Source organism: Macaca mulatta, chromosome 18, assembly GCF_049350105.2.
Source record: "Macaca mulatta isolate MMU2019108-1 chromosome 18, T2T-MMU8v2.0, whole genome shotgun sequence".
Classification (NCBI taxonomy): Eukaryota; Metazoa; Chordata; class Mammalia; order Primates; family Cercopithecidae; genus Macaca; species Macaca mulatta.
Window position 1 is genome coordinate 24,905,203 of NC_133423.1, and position 15,457 is coordinate 24,920,659.

General features: G+C 37.9%; 1 long non-coding RNA gene and 1 other non-coding gene across 2 annotated transcripts in view; both read left to right on the forward strand.

The window, feature by feature from the left end:
- LOC144336476 (uncharacterized) overlaps positions 1-15,457 on the forward strand; it is a 180,870-nt gene that overhangs the window by 103,472 nt on the left and 61,941 nt on the right. The window lies entirely within an intron of this gene.
- On the forward strand, positions 5,522-5,722 carry LOC114673877 (small nucleolar RNA SNORA73 family). Its single transcript, XR_003724731.1, has one exon. It is a non-coding gene; the product is annotated as a small nucleolar RNA SNORA73 family (small nucleolar RNA).

Genomic DNA, 15,457 nt, shown 5'->3' on the forward strand with positions numbered 1-15,457 from the left:
TTTCCTAGCTCATACCCCCATTAATGCATGGACTCTGGCTTGACTTTATCAGGTGTCAGAATAGGCTTCTGTGTGTATTCTTGACTAGAAGTAAAACAAATATTTTCTTTCTAAAGTTATTGAGTCCCATTGATCTGTATGAAATTTCACCATTAGATAGTCATTCCTTTTGCTTGAAGGCTCTGGGTCTGCTTAAAAATCAAACCTTTGTATGGTTCACAAGCAAAGTAATTAATTGCCTAAATGACCATTAGGTCATTCTATAATCGAATAAAATTCCAATGGTACACAAACAGTAAATTCAACTGGGAGCCATGGGTAAGATTCACAGTGTACAGCATGATCTGGAGAGGCAGGCTTAGCTGGGGATCTAAGTGAAGCATGAAACTCAGTGGGGAGGGTCATAGCAAAGCATCAAAGACAACTCTTGGCCACTTGTAAAATGTTGCAAGAGGTTGCAATACTCCAGAATAATCACAATTTTTTCATACAGTGCTTCCCAGTTTATAACATGTTACTCTATTTAACACTCCTAGCATCCCTTGGGGTAGATATTTCTGGAGGAGGAAACTAAGGAGAAAAGGGATGTTACGTGCCCGAGGTCACCCACTGTGAAATGGCAGGTCATATAACTCCTGAGCCCTTCTGAATCAACCACACTTTCTTCCCAAGCAGAGGGGCTCATTCTCAGTGCCCAGATCTGAGCTCAACCATTCTCTTTCTGGAAAAAGACATCTTATGCCACTTTCGACACATGTCAGGGAACACAGAGATACATCAAAGAATACAGGATTCTGGCTTTAATGCCTACCTAAATAAAAGACTGGAGATGTGGATGTGTGTGGTACAGACACACACAACACAACACACATACAGCACACATACAGGATCACTGGGAAGAGTGTCTGTTCTAGGTTCATAATTCAACCAAAATTTATCGGTGATTAAAGCAATTGAGCTTTGCTCCCATCTCTGATTTCGCCTTGACTTTCAGTCCTCAGCTTCTTTCTCCTTTTCTCCCCGCCCACTTTTTAGTGGCCTTTGTTCTTCGTTCCTGAGCCATCTGGTTGCAAAGTATGGTAGGAGCACAGTGCAGCAGACACATGAAAAAGCAGTACAAAAAAAAAAAAATTAGTAGGAGTGAAAACAAAAGACATGAAGATCCTGAATTTTTAATTTCTCTTTTCAGATTGAAATATCACTGCTCCTAGTTCTGATGCAAAATTGAAAAGAGTGCACTGGGTCTTCGAATGGCAGATTGACATGGAGAAAGAGGGAAGCATGCCCAAGACAGCCTGGGGGTCAAGGCTGGGCTCAGTCATGCCTGGACAAGCCATGTGAGTTGTCTCTGGACTTGGACGACATATCAGAGGAGCTATTTGAGGAGCCATATCAGCACCCCTGCTTCTATGGGCCACCAGGCTGTGGTGTTCAGTCCTTGCACCATGAAACTTTTTTTTTCCAGAAGCCAAAGCTTTGAGCATCTCCTCCCGTATACAGAGTGTATATGTTTATGTCCATGTCTTCCACCATGTGAACGCATGAAACCACCACCTCAAATATCATAAATCCTCTCTCTCCCCCTTTCTGTCTGCCTGTTTATCTACAATCTGTCTATTTAAATTCTTTTTAAACAAGAAGGGAATATCTTTATGCCTGTTTGTAGGGATATTCTACATCCATCTGTTATTTACATCATTCGTTTTCCTGAGGTGTCTCCAACAAATCCTGGCTGGATGCACTGTATGTGTTATTAATAAAACAGCTGTAAAAATATTAACTGTACGGCCTAATTGTCAGCCCTGATTGGGAGCCAAGTTTATCCCCGGACGGATGCGGAGACTCAGAATTTGGGCTTCCATCCAGATCTGACCCTTGCAGCTCACTTTACATTTGATTCTTTGACCATTTAAGCTGTTCTGGCTTCTTTTTCCTCCCAGGGATCTGTGCACATCCGGCCTCCTGGCCTCCTGGCTCCTTCAGGTGGCGCTGGTCCAGCTTCCTGAATGTTCATGGCCAGGCCCTCTCTCCTCCTCTCCCCACTTTTGTTAAACTTAACAGCCATATGCTAGAGAATCACCTTCCAGTAACTTAAAAGATGAGTAGAAATATTGTCAGCATTGCCTCTCCCTGCACACTAGTAGGAAATAGCATTTGGAGAGTCTGCATTGGAAAACACATCTCTATTAAAAGCATTGGGTTAGGATACCAGAAAACCCAGAGTGATTGGCTGCAAAGTGATACTTCCTTAGTATCTGGAATCAGATCAATCTCTCAGCCAAACCTTCTGGATAGGGAAGATAAATGAAGAGGTGATAATACATTTTATTTTTAATGAAGTGCTCAAAATAAACCAAATGAGGGCAGAAGTTGGCAAGTGAGGCATTTTTTTTACTGTGCCCTCCTTGGGATAGTTGGATTAACCCTGATTGGCTTATACCTAAGTGAAGCTAAAGTGTTTACTGTGGGGCAAGACTGGGAGGACAGACACTGCATAGAAAACAACTTGGATTCTGCCAGTATCCAGAAAGCCTTGGCGTCGTCTGCATCTAATTCTTAGGTGATGGCACAGAAGAACATTCTTAGGTAGGGTGGTATGGTGGTTTGCTTCATTAAATGTGAAATACATAAATTATCTGCCAACATTTCACAGGTGAAAGGATGAATGGCACCATTCAAGCTCACAGTCCCAGTAACATTTAACATGGCTGTGATTAGCTGTCAAAAAGTTGGATAAGATTTGATGCTTTATGTTTTGTTTTGTTTTTTTTTTCTCTATTGGGACTTTTTTTATGATTGCAATACTCCACTCAGTGAAGGGTTTTGGAAATTTTATAGGACTGGCCTTTGATTTTGCTTATTTTTCTAGAAAGATTTCAAGCAGGCTCTCCTGCCATATAAGATTACCTCTCATATTCTCTTAACCTCACATTTTCCAGGGCATCCCTGCCAATGTTTCCAAAAAGACTGCTTGTGCTGGGGTCATCATCCCAATTCTCATAACTATTAGTATTGACAATCTGGTCGGACACTAATTGTTTGTTTGACTTACACATTTTTAAATAATCACTTGTAAGGGGAACCCATATTTTGGTCTCTAACAGAGGTAATGAAAATTTAAAAAAAGAAAACAAAAATTCGAATTACCATTCCTTAAAAGAAACTGCAGCAGGATGTCAATGAAGTCATCAAATGCACTGCTGGAGAGCTGACCTCAACAGAAAATTTAACACTCCGCTATCTTGCTTGAAAAATACAGATCTTTTTTTATACATGGTCAATTGTCTTCCAAAAATGTCTGCATTGTAAAATGTTTTTGTCTAACAATTGGACTAGATTAAAATGACTTCATAGAGACAAACTGTTTTTAGCCCTGAAATAACTCGAAATTGTTAGATATTTCAACAGCAGCTATCCTTCTTTTTCTGCCTTTGCTTACCATATAGTTACCTGAGTTTAAATGTGTTGATGTTTCCTGACCCATATCTTATAAATGTATGACAAATTAAATGTCTTTTCAGTGAAGCAAAATGAAAATATTTAATAGAAATCTTAACTTTCATGAGAGCAAGAACTTGCTTTATCTACTATATGTGTCTCCCATAGTGCTTAACAGACAGCAGTTTGCCCATAGAGCTCAATATTCGTTGACTAATGACCAAGTTAATAAAATTCTCTACTTGGCATAAGAGGGAGGTCTAAGTTTCTTCCTGCTTTAAGCTTCTATATTACACTGTTAAATGGTAAAAAGACTTTTAGCAATTCTTTATTTTATTTAGATGTTAAACAGTGTTTGCTGAGTATTTTCTATGGCACTTAGCACAGTGGTAGGCACTGGGATGGATTCATAAATAAACATGAGACCTGCCTCCCACCAATAAAAATTATATAATTTGTTTGTGGAGCCAGGATATCACATAGCAGAAGCATTGTAAAATCTGGAGTAGAATGGTAGTAACTGCATATAGGCAGATAGGGCATTCAATTTCAGAGAAAAGGGCTGTGGGATTAGTTACAAGACAAAACTTCATATGAAAGACAATGGAAGAGCTGGACCATATTGAAAGCAGAAAATGAGGAAGAAATAAGCAGTTTAAGATTGAAGACTTGGTAGACCCAATATATTCATTGCTGAACTTTTTGTCCTAAAGCCTAAATAACAATAACAGATGGAGACTAACTGGTGAGCTCAAAGTTTGGTGATAATTCAAGCTTTTCTTATAATCAATGTTTATAATGTGAAAAAAAGTCTGCACTCAAGTGTGTGGTATGCATTAATAAGTTACTGAATATGTTTAAGACGGAACAAACTTTATGTCATTGTTAATGTCTATTAAAATGTGGCATTCTGAGAAGGTGAGAAGTTAATTTTTGATGATGGCTTCCGGAGGTAGATGGAATGAATAGTCCTAAAGGTATTCAATTACCAGAGAGAAGGCTACTGAGGAGATAAGTTTAACTCCCATGATTCTGGAAATCTCAAGTGAAAACAACTTTAAAAATAACAAATTCAGCAAATATTTACTATTTCAAACAAAACACCGAGTTTCCATTACTTTTGCATGGCAAAGAAGTGGAATTATTAATCTCAGAGGAGATAGCTTTTTGTTCAGGAAAATATTCTAATGCACTTTTTTTTTTTTTTTTTTTTTTGTAAATGATGCCCCTCTTGTCTTAAAAGATAGGATTAAAAAAAGAGAGAGAGCTAAACTGCACTACATAAAAAATTAACTGGAATTTGGGAACTGGTCACTGATGCCTCATTGGTGGATGGAGAGGGCTGAGCAACTTGGCAAGAGGCTGGCAAGAAGCCTAGAAAGAAAAGACAGCCATGCAGACGTCCAGGCCGAGTGGATCGCTGAGGGGCTTTTAAGAGTAGTGGTGATTAATATTCAGTTGTCAATGTTTCCTATTCTGAGTTGTGCTGAAACCATTCATTTCTATCTTTAAAGCTTTAGTTAAGATCTGCCTAGAGATGTGTTGGGTGTTGGCAGAGAGTGGAGCAGTACTGAGCCTGGGTCAAAGCGGCGTAGAAAGAGGATGTTGGTTATGGGAGCTGAGACAGCTAATTTAGGGCAGGCTGCCCAATGACCAACCCTGGAGAACATCAGCCTTCCCTTGGGAATCCTCAAAGGTTTCAGGAAGAGTGTGGAGGACATGGATAGAGGCTTGAGCCATTTCCTTTGGGTAGTAAAGAAAAGGGAAATATCAGGCTCCTGACATGTAGGTAACTTTTAGCCATGCTGAGACAGCTGGATGAACAGAACAAGGACAACATATCTATCCATCCGTCAATTGATCCAATTATTCGTCATTCAGTAAGTACCAAGAACCTATTATACGTGAATCACTACATTACAAGAGACATAGTTTCTTTTTTTGTGTGCAGATTTTAATTTTAATAATTAACGTATACACAAAGCACATTAAAGAAATAAAACCCAAAGCTTCCAGGATGAGCTTGACTTTCTATGGGCCTCGGAGAATGACTTGCATTTGAATAAGAATCAAAGGAGACATTCCAACGTGGATACCCTGGGAAGTCACTCTCCCTAGGCTCTGTCTAAATGGCATAGGGGAGCATATGGTCTCATCCCAGGATGTACAGTCCTTTGCCACAAGTTAGAGATGAAGCTGGGCCTGGTATATGCACCTGAATATTCCTACAGCTTCTGAGTCCTGTGGACAATGACAGAGGAGACAAACCACGCAAGAAATGTGTCTAGTATAAAACAAAACTTTAAAAGAAAGAATTAAAGGAGGGAAGAATAACATTCATAGCAACTCTTGATATTTAGATACTAATTTGTAATTTATCATGAAATTGCATGTATAATATCTGATCTGTCATCACAACTGCTCTTTGAAGCAGGTATTATTATTCCCATCTCTCAGAAGACAAAACTGAAGATTATAGTTTGAGTAATATGTTCCAAAAACATAAAATTAGACCATGTGAGTGACTCAATTGTCAGAGTAATTGTTATTAGTTTTCTCTCAGATCCAAAAATATTCCCTGACTTGTTCATCATTTTAATAGTTTATATTAAAAGTGCAGGACATATAATGAAATTTAAACTAATGAAAGGTAGAAATAAGGAAAGATTACTGATTAAATCATTCATTCTTCATCTGAATAGCCAATTCCCCATTTTATATGATGCAATTCTCAAAAATGTTACTGTCATGTCATTTTTCTGGGATGCATCACATAAGTGAGAAGGTACTTAACAGAGTATTTGGGTGTTGCTAAATGCATCTATTGCATACCACCTCTGCTTATTCCTATCCTAACATTATGAACAGTACTAAAGAAATACAAACTACAGTCTCTGCCCCAAAGAAACTTCTCATCCTCTACATAGACGTTTTCCCCTTTCATGAAAGAACTATGGTGACTTTAACTTCCACCTAAGAGCTCAAACATGGAAACATTTTACCAAGTTAAAAATAAGCAATTTCTAACATTATGTTAATTACACCAGGATAAGTTATCAAGAAAAAAAGCAGTTGGTGTAAACATTTTCTTTCCTTACTCCCATTTTGAGCAGAAGTTAGCATTGTATCTCCAAATGTCCAAGTTATCCTTATTCCCATGTCTGTAGGGGAAATGGAAATTTCCTTTCATGACTTTATCCTCCTCATCCCACTCTCCTTTGGACCTTGAGTGTCATTAAGTTGGGTAAGGAGAGGCAGAACGTTGGCGATTTGGGGATGAAACTGGATAGGAACAACCGGATCCACCAGAAAGACAGAGATTCCTTAGAATTCCTCCAGCACAGAGAAGCCATAGACTTTCCAGCAATGGGCCACATTGTGGGCCACTCTCCAGTGAGGAACTGCTATGGGGTGCTGAGAGGTAGACACTGGACACATGCACAGCACTGACCTTGAAGGCAGCAATGAGCTTCCCAATGAGCATGACCATAGCCAGTTTTGTTGGCTGCTGAGAAGGACCCGTCTGCAGCCTCCTGGAGCAGCTGCCTGAGTGTTGCTAGAATACCAGCACTTGACTAAAGGGACAACAGAAATAATGGTGACTCTAAGGAAGGAAATGTCCCTCAATTTTTCTCCCAGCACACACACAAAATCAATATCTTTTTAAAGGTTTGTGAAACTAGTTTCACTAGTCAGATATGTGGTTGCTCAGGGCAAATTTAATTTCATAAGGACTAGAAACTCCACGTGTGCCATTCCTTGCCCTCAAGTGTTGTGTGGTAGAGTCACCTACATTTACAGGCAGTTGATCCTCACAAATCACGGATTTCCTATTTGGGGATTTGCTTACTTGCTAAAATTTATTTCTAATCCCAAAATCAATATGGGGGATACTTTCGCAACTACTCATGAACATGGCCAGAGCAGTGAAAAATTTGAGTTCTCACACTCACGTTTCTAGCTGGATCAAATAAGATGATACTCCCCCTTCTTGTTTCAGCTTTCTCACTGTAAACATGTGTCCTTTACATGGTCTATTTAGTGACACATTTTTTACAGTTTTCTGCTTCCTGTTGATGATTTTGCTGTTTAAAATGGTCCCTAAACATACTGCTGAAGTGCTATGTAGTGTTCCCATGTGAAGGAAGGCTGGGATGTATCTAATGGAGAAAATATGTGTTAGATAAGCATCCTTTAGGAATGAGTTATAATGCTATAATGCTATTGAGTTATGAGTTCAATATTAACGAGTCAACAATATATATTAAATATGGTGTCTTTAAACAGAAACACACATGAAGCGAGGTTACGTATTGACTGGTGGACAAAAATGTTGTAAACAGAAGCTTTCAGGAATTTAACCCTGTATTTCTCCTAAGAGCAATGACTTGGCATTTGCTGATTCAGTGTTTGTGGACTTTATAACTATCATGAATAATAAGAATCTACTATATTTACATATTCATTGATTCAACCTATTATGTGCAAAACATCCCATTAAGCAGCAAAACAAAAATAGGCAATAAGTTCTGCAATTTCCACCAGATCCTAATATACTGTAACCATACCATGCACCACAGAACAGAATTCAGTGAAGGTTTTCTCACTCAGGAAGTGTTTTGGGCCTCATGATTATTTCTGGAAGTAAAGGAGATAGTTATAAGGCAATCTCATTTATACAAAAGCTCTGACAAGAACCCTGAGGACAGCTCCGAGGATGTTTGTAGTGTGGCTTCAGTGTGTTTGCGGTCAATGCTTCCTGTTATAAACACAGGACTCAGGCTTTCCAGGGGGCTCTGTGAGCATCTGATCCTGGATGAGACTTGGCATGTTGCATTCCAGCAAAGGAGTGTATGTAAACAGGTTGCAAAATAATCATCTTGAACCCTTCCAAATGTAGGCAAGGTTAACAAACAAAGAAAATGAATACACCTATGCCTATGAGAATGTTGCTTTTGCACCTGTCTAAATTGAAAACTGATGAGTTTACAAAGTGAATGTGGCTAATGATGACTGATACTTGACTTACAAGGGTGGAGCCAAAAATGTCAGCCATTTGCTGTGGGGTCAACTTTAAGTTCTGGAGAACTTAAAAAAGCAATTGTGGAAAGAAGCAATTGCAGTCTTCAGGTGAGCCTCATGGGTAATTGGGTTGAGTTCTAGCATATTTCCAAGACTTGGTAGCAAAATTATAACTGAACAGTAAAGAAGTAGTCTAGAAGGTAAGCACCAGAAGGATGAGAATTTTTGGCTGTATTGCTCATCACTACATCCCTGGAGCCTAGAACGGAGCTTGGCATAAGGGAAGCACTCCATAAATACTTGTTAAACTAGGTCCATTTAACACTTGAATATGTTGTGATACAAGTGCTAGTGTTTCTGGATATAGAGCATCATGTATCCCTGTCCTGCTTCTCATACCTATGTTATTTCTCTCCCCAGACCAATCTGTCCCAGTCTCCACTTTGCCCTCTAAGCAGCCAGTGATTTTAACCCCAGAAGAAACCAAGAGAAGAAGCAGAAGCTCCATTGCTGGGCAGAAAGTCACCAAGTACCCATCCAGTCCCATGACCTGGGCCTCTATTCCCAGTGGTCCTGCTCCTGACCACTTCCAGAGGAGAGTCTATTATTTCAGAGCAATCACACCTCTGCCATGTAGAGGACTATTTACTTACAGGTAATTGGTGGTATTTTGCATAACGATCTTAGCTTGTTTTAGCAAGGATGTCTTTGAGGTGATGGAGTTGTTGATTTTGTGGCTGCTAATGATATTTTTAAATTTAGAAATTTTTCCCTTTTATGTTTCATTACCAACTCAGAACCCAAATTTCTCTCCAGAAGTTTCAGGAGGCAGTAGGCAGGCTATTTGGGATAAGAACGCATGTTGTTCTATGCAGTTTTTCTCCATCCCCTATTTCAAGGATTCCTCATTATAACTGAGTTTCTCTAAGCCTCTGTTTCTTGTCATACTTTTTTTTTTTTGGAGACACAGTCTTGCTCTGTCACCCAGTCACCTAGGCTTGTGTACGGCAGCACAAGAGTGGCTCACTGCAACCTTGACCTCTTGGGCTCAAGTGGTCCTCACACCTCAGCTTCCCAAGTAACTGGGACCACAGGCATGTGCCATCATACCCAACCATTTTTTTTTTTTTAGAGATAGGGTCTCACTATACTGTCCAGGCTGGTCTTGAACTCCTGGGTTCAAACAATCCTCTTACTTTGGCCTCCCAAAGTGATGGGATGATAGGCATGAGCCACTGCACTGCACCCTTGTCATATTTCTCTGGGGCAAACCCCCTTGTCATGCAGGTGATATGACTTTGCTATGAATAAGTAAAAATTTACCATTTGCACTTATTATTCACTTGCTGTATGCTGAGCTCTTGAAGAGTACTTGGACTGAATTGTGTCTCTCCCAAATTCCCATGTTAAAGCCCTAACCCCTAATGTGACTGTGTTTGGAGATAATCTTTTAGGAGGTAATTGAAGTTAAATGAGGTCATAATGGTAGAACCCCAATCTCACAGGGCTGGTTCCTTGTAAGAAGAAGAATGAACATCAGAGCTCTCTCTGTCTGCAACGTGAAGACACAGCAAGAACGCAGCTGTCTACAAGCTAAGAAGACAGCCCACACCAGAAACTAAGTTGGCTGACACTTGGACTTCTCCACCTCCAGAGCTGTGAGAAATAAATTTCTGTTAAGTTACTCAGTCTGTGGAATTTTGTTATGGCAGACCTAGCTGATTTAAAACGAAGGGATTTTCTACTTTCTATGTAATTCAATAAGTTTACAGATTAATTACAGCATTAAGAGTTACAACCTATATGTCGTAAGAGCATTAAAGCACACACAAGTCCTCTCATCTGCCATGAGATCTTATCTGTAGACCTCTCATCACACTCATCTTCAATTACAAAACCTCTAATTGTTGCAAAGTTCTCACCCAGACAAGATTTTGCATACGCTCATAGACAAGTTTTCTTGGCTACTACATGGAGCCTTCCTCTTGATTTCTTCTTGCACCTCTCTGGCAATTTTCACAGTGCATCCTCCAGAGTTCACAGCCTGCAGCTGTCTCCCTCAAGTTTCCTTACAGATTCCAAAGCTGTAGAAGCACTGGAGTCTTTGAGGGTCCAAAATGGTAGGTGCCATGTTCTCTGGAATTCTCAGGCCACCTACCTACACCTCATCTTACTTCCACTCTCCTTAATCACCTTCCATCCTACAGGACTCAGACATGGATCCATACTGAGTTGGGTCAGAGACAAATACAAATCTGAGTCACAACATTCATGCTGTCTCCACATGGAAACCTTCTCTCTCCAAGAGCCAGGCTTTTTTTCTGATTCTATCTTCCACTAGGTTAAGTTCTCTCTCAAGAGTTCCCTCACTTCTCCCTGCTACATTTAGTTGCATGTCTGGAGGTTACCAAAAGTTCAAATTATATACTGTTATGACCTTCGTTCATGCCTTTGAGATATATATGTGTGTGTGTGTGTATATATATATACACGCATATATATATACACACACATATACACATATATATACACACACACATATGTTTTAATATGTATAACCATTTTGATGATTTTAAAAGACTACTCAATCAGTGTGGGAAATTTGTAAAACACAAAAAATGTAAAGAACAACATAAAAAAATTAGAACCCTATCCCTGTTCTCCAGCATTATATAATTTCATCATTACCTATTTCAGTGTGTGTCTCTAAAATGTAATGACACTTTTAAAACACCACCATCACAATTTTTAAAAACTAACAAAATTAAGGCTGGGCATGGTGGCTCACAACTGTAATTCCAGCACTTTGGAAGGCCAAGGCGGGCAGATCACCTGAGGTCAGGAGTTCCAGACCAGCCTGGTCAACATGGTGAAACTCCGTCCCTACTGAAAATACAAACATTAGCCAGATGTGGTGGTACACCTGTAGTCCCAGCTATTCAGGAGGCTGAGGCAGGAGGATTACTTGAACCCAGGAGGCAGAAGTTGCAGTGAGCCACTGCACTCCAGCCTGGGCAAGAGAGCAGGACTCTGTCTCAAAATAATAATAATAATAATAATAATAATAATAACAACAATAATAACAAAATTGTAGTTGTATTATTCATATCTAGTTAGTGTTTAAATATTATCAATTGTTTTGTAATCTTTTACAGTGTGTTTGCTTGTATCAAGATCCTGTTCTTAGATTACAATTGATTGTATTTCCCTAAGTCTGTTTAAATCTCTAAGATTTTGTATCCATTAGTTTTCCCTTACAATGTATTTGTTGAAGAAGCCAGATTATTTGTCTGTCACAGTTTCCCACAGCTTGGATTTTGATAAATTAAATCATCAGGGTATCATTTAACATGTTCTGCTGTCCCCTGTGTTTCCTGTAAGTTTGCAGTTAGAACTAATAATCTGTGGTCTGCAGCCCGCAAACAATTAGTGAATATAATTCAGGGACACACTTGGGGAAAAAATGACATATGTATTTTTACTAACTTGCAACTAAAATTTAGTATGCTCTTCAATTAAAATATTAGACAACAAACAACAGTAATTTTAATAGCATATGTGACTTTGCCATCAATAGAAATCCTATTTTCCTATCATATTCCAGCTGTTTCATGATATACCTAAATATTGTTTCATCTTACCATGACTTCAAAATTATTACAGCTATTGGACCTGCCTGTAGATCTTATTATTGAATATGTTGATGAAGAAGCCCCAACATATTGTGTGTGTTTGTCTGAATGTGTGTATCATATATATGGGTGCATACACATGCACACACATTTTTTTTTTCTATTATTTAAGTAACTGTATTTAACATAATCGAGTTTAGTTACTGACAGGGTTTGGCTCTGTGTTCTCACCCAAATCTCATCTCGAATTTTAATCCCCATAATCCCCAGGTGTTGAGGGAGTGACCTGGTGGGAGGCAATTGGATCATGGGGGCAGTTTCCCCCATCCTGTTTTCATGATACTGAGTGAGTTCTCACGAGATCTGATGGTTTTATAGTGTATGGTAGTCCCTCCTTCTCTCTGTCTCTCTCTTTCCTGCTACCTTGTGAAGAAGGTACTTGCTTCTTCCTCACCTTCTGTCATGATCGTAAGTTTCCTGAGACCTCCCCAGTCAGACGGAACTGTGAGTCAATTAAACCTCTTCCTTTTACAAATTACTCAGTTTTGAGTATTCCTTTTAGCAGTGTGAAATGGACTAATACCCTTAACAACTTTTGTGTTTTATTTTATGTCTTTGAAATATTATTATCAAAAGGGGTTTAACTGAACTCACTAGCCTGCCCAAGCCATTTGGAGCACAAACGAGTGAAGAATCCCTGAGTCTTGATCCTATGTGAGTTCTGATTTTTGTCCGGAACACTTTATAGGAAGTATTGTGTAGCACTCTTATGGACAGGCATATAATGTCTTGTTTCTCTTTTTTTGTAATATTAATAACCATTGATGATCATTGCCCAATCCATTAATGGTTACCAAATGGTGATATTCTAATTTTATAATTTCTTTTTTATATATAATTTAAATGCTTCTTTAAAAGAAAACATTGTAATCAACTATCTAATGACTTTGAGATGAATTTCATATGGGAAAGCAAGATAAATGCTGATTCTCTCCTTTTATTTTTCAGTTTTCAAAATATTGGACCGACTCCATAGAATCCTCCAAAGGGGGATTCCAATGAATTTTTGTTTTCTTCTCTTTTGTTTTCAATATCGTTGTGAACTTATGGATGTAAATATGTTTTTGTGTGTTTTCAATGGTTGCACCTATTATTCTTAGTGATACTCAACTGCCCCGTGTTTGGCCAGAGGAATCTCTCAAAGTTGTCTCCTGAGTCCTTTTAACATGACCATTATCCTTGATAGCATCATTGCTCTCCAGAATGGCAAAATGTTCCAGATTCATATTGTTTATTTTCTACCCTAGACATGAAATCGTGTTCTGTTTATTTCAGTATGATATTTAGAAACCACAATCTGTGTGTTAAGAGTACCAATTGCTATTGTGTTGACATTCTCCCACTTCTAGTACTTTTTATCATACAGACCTGGAAAATATTTTTAAGATAAAATACAGCAACAATAATTTGGTCAATAGGATACTTTATCCTGTAAGCACACAAAATACAATCACAGAAAAACAGTATCAATATTATCATCACTAACGTAATTACATAAAACAGTTTGGCATTCTTTTGCTGTTCTTTTTGTTCTTGAACAGTGTCACCCTAGGGATGAACAAATACATTCTCGAGTTTTAACATCATTTGAAATAATTCGTTTTTGTATATTTAGGCTATCAACTCAAAAACTAGTTTTTTTTTTTTTTTGCTTTAGATTTTTAATGATCACTTTTTAAAAACACTTTTCTATAATTGTGTAAACATATTTTAAGTTTCCAAAAGTCCCTTTAACAAAACAAGATATAATCAGATAAGCCAAGCTCATACCCAGCCACCTCTACCTTGTTTGCTTACCATCCTTATAGATAAATACCTTTTAAAGTTTATTCTCTCATTAATTTTCTTAAATACAATTATTCAAATATGTGTATATATTAGCATTTCCCCTTTCTTTGATAAATGGTTTTATAACATAAACACTTTCTCCTCCTTGCTTTTTTCCTTGGGATTGTTCCAATGCAGTTTTGTAGAGATTTTTAAATCCTCTTTACAGCTGCATAGTATTTTGTCATGTGGATTTAGCAATTGTTTATTTAAACAGGTCCCTCTGGGTGAATATTTGGTTTATTTCTGATCTTTTACTATTACAATTGGGCTGCAGTGAATATAGAATGTATTTGGGCGGCATTTCTCTTTTCACGTCTGCCAGTGTGTCCTTATGATAGAGTCTTAGAAAGTGAGTAAATGTAAGTTGGCTAGATGTTGCCAAATTCTCTTCCACAGATGTGGTATCATTTTGCTTCCCACTAGCAGTGTAAGAGAGTGCCTGCTCTCCCACAACTTTGCCAACTGAGTATATTTTCCAAACTTCTGGATTTTTGCCAATCTGGTATGTGAGAAATGGTCAGGATATTATATTTTGCTTTTCTCTTATTAGGAACAAGGCTGCGCATATTATAATTAGGAACCATTTGCTTTTCTTTTTTAAGAAACAGTCTGTTCATTTCCCTAGCCCATTTATCTACCAAGTTGCAGTCTTTTTCTTCTCTATTTTTAGAAGCTCTTTATATATTAGGCATGTTCAACCTTTGTGATAAAAGTTGCAATTTTTCCCATTCGTCATTTTTTTACATTGCTTAGAGTATTTTCTCTTGCAAACGTATTTTTTTAATGCCATCAAGTTTAACTTTTTCCTTAATGCTTCTGGATTTTGATAAGTAGGATGAGGTTTTCCTCATCCTAGCTACTGGAGGAAAATATCCATGTCTTCTCTTCAAACATGTATAGTTTCATTTATTTCACATTTAGATCTCCGAGTCTTTTGGAATTTATCCTGGCTTACAATGTGAGAAATGGATCCAATTTTATCTTTTTCCATATGGCTATTCACTTATCCCAACACCACTTATTTAAAAGTCCATCTTTTCACCACCAATTTGAAATGTCACCTTTATTGTGTATTAAATTTCCCTAGGCAATTGGGTTTATTTCTGGAGTTTCTATTCATTGATCTATCTATTGGTGTGTGTATATCCTTCTGTATTAATTATAAAGGTTTTATAATGTATTTAATATCTGATATAGCCAACCCCTCCCAAACTCATTGCTCCTCTTTTACAAGAATTCCTGACTACTGTAGCTTATTTTTTCTTCTAAATGGTATTTTTGAATGACATTACATTTATAAATTAACTAAAGGAGAACTGACTGTTGTCTATCCACAAAAGTGGCATGACTTTCCATTTCTTCAAGTCAACATTTACATTCTTCAAGAGTGTTTTTAGCTTTCTTCACATAGATTTTGTACAATTTTTGTTTCTTTTTATGCTTAGGTTTATCATTACTACTATCTTAAATAAATC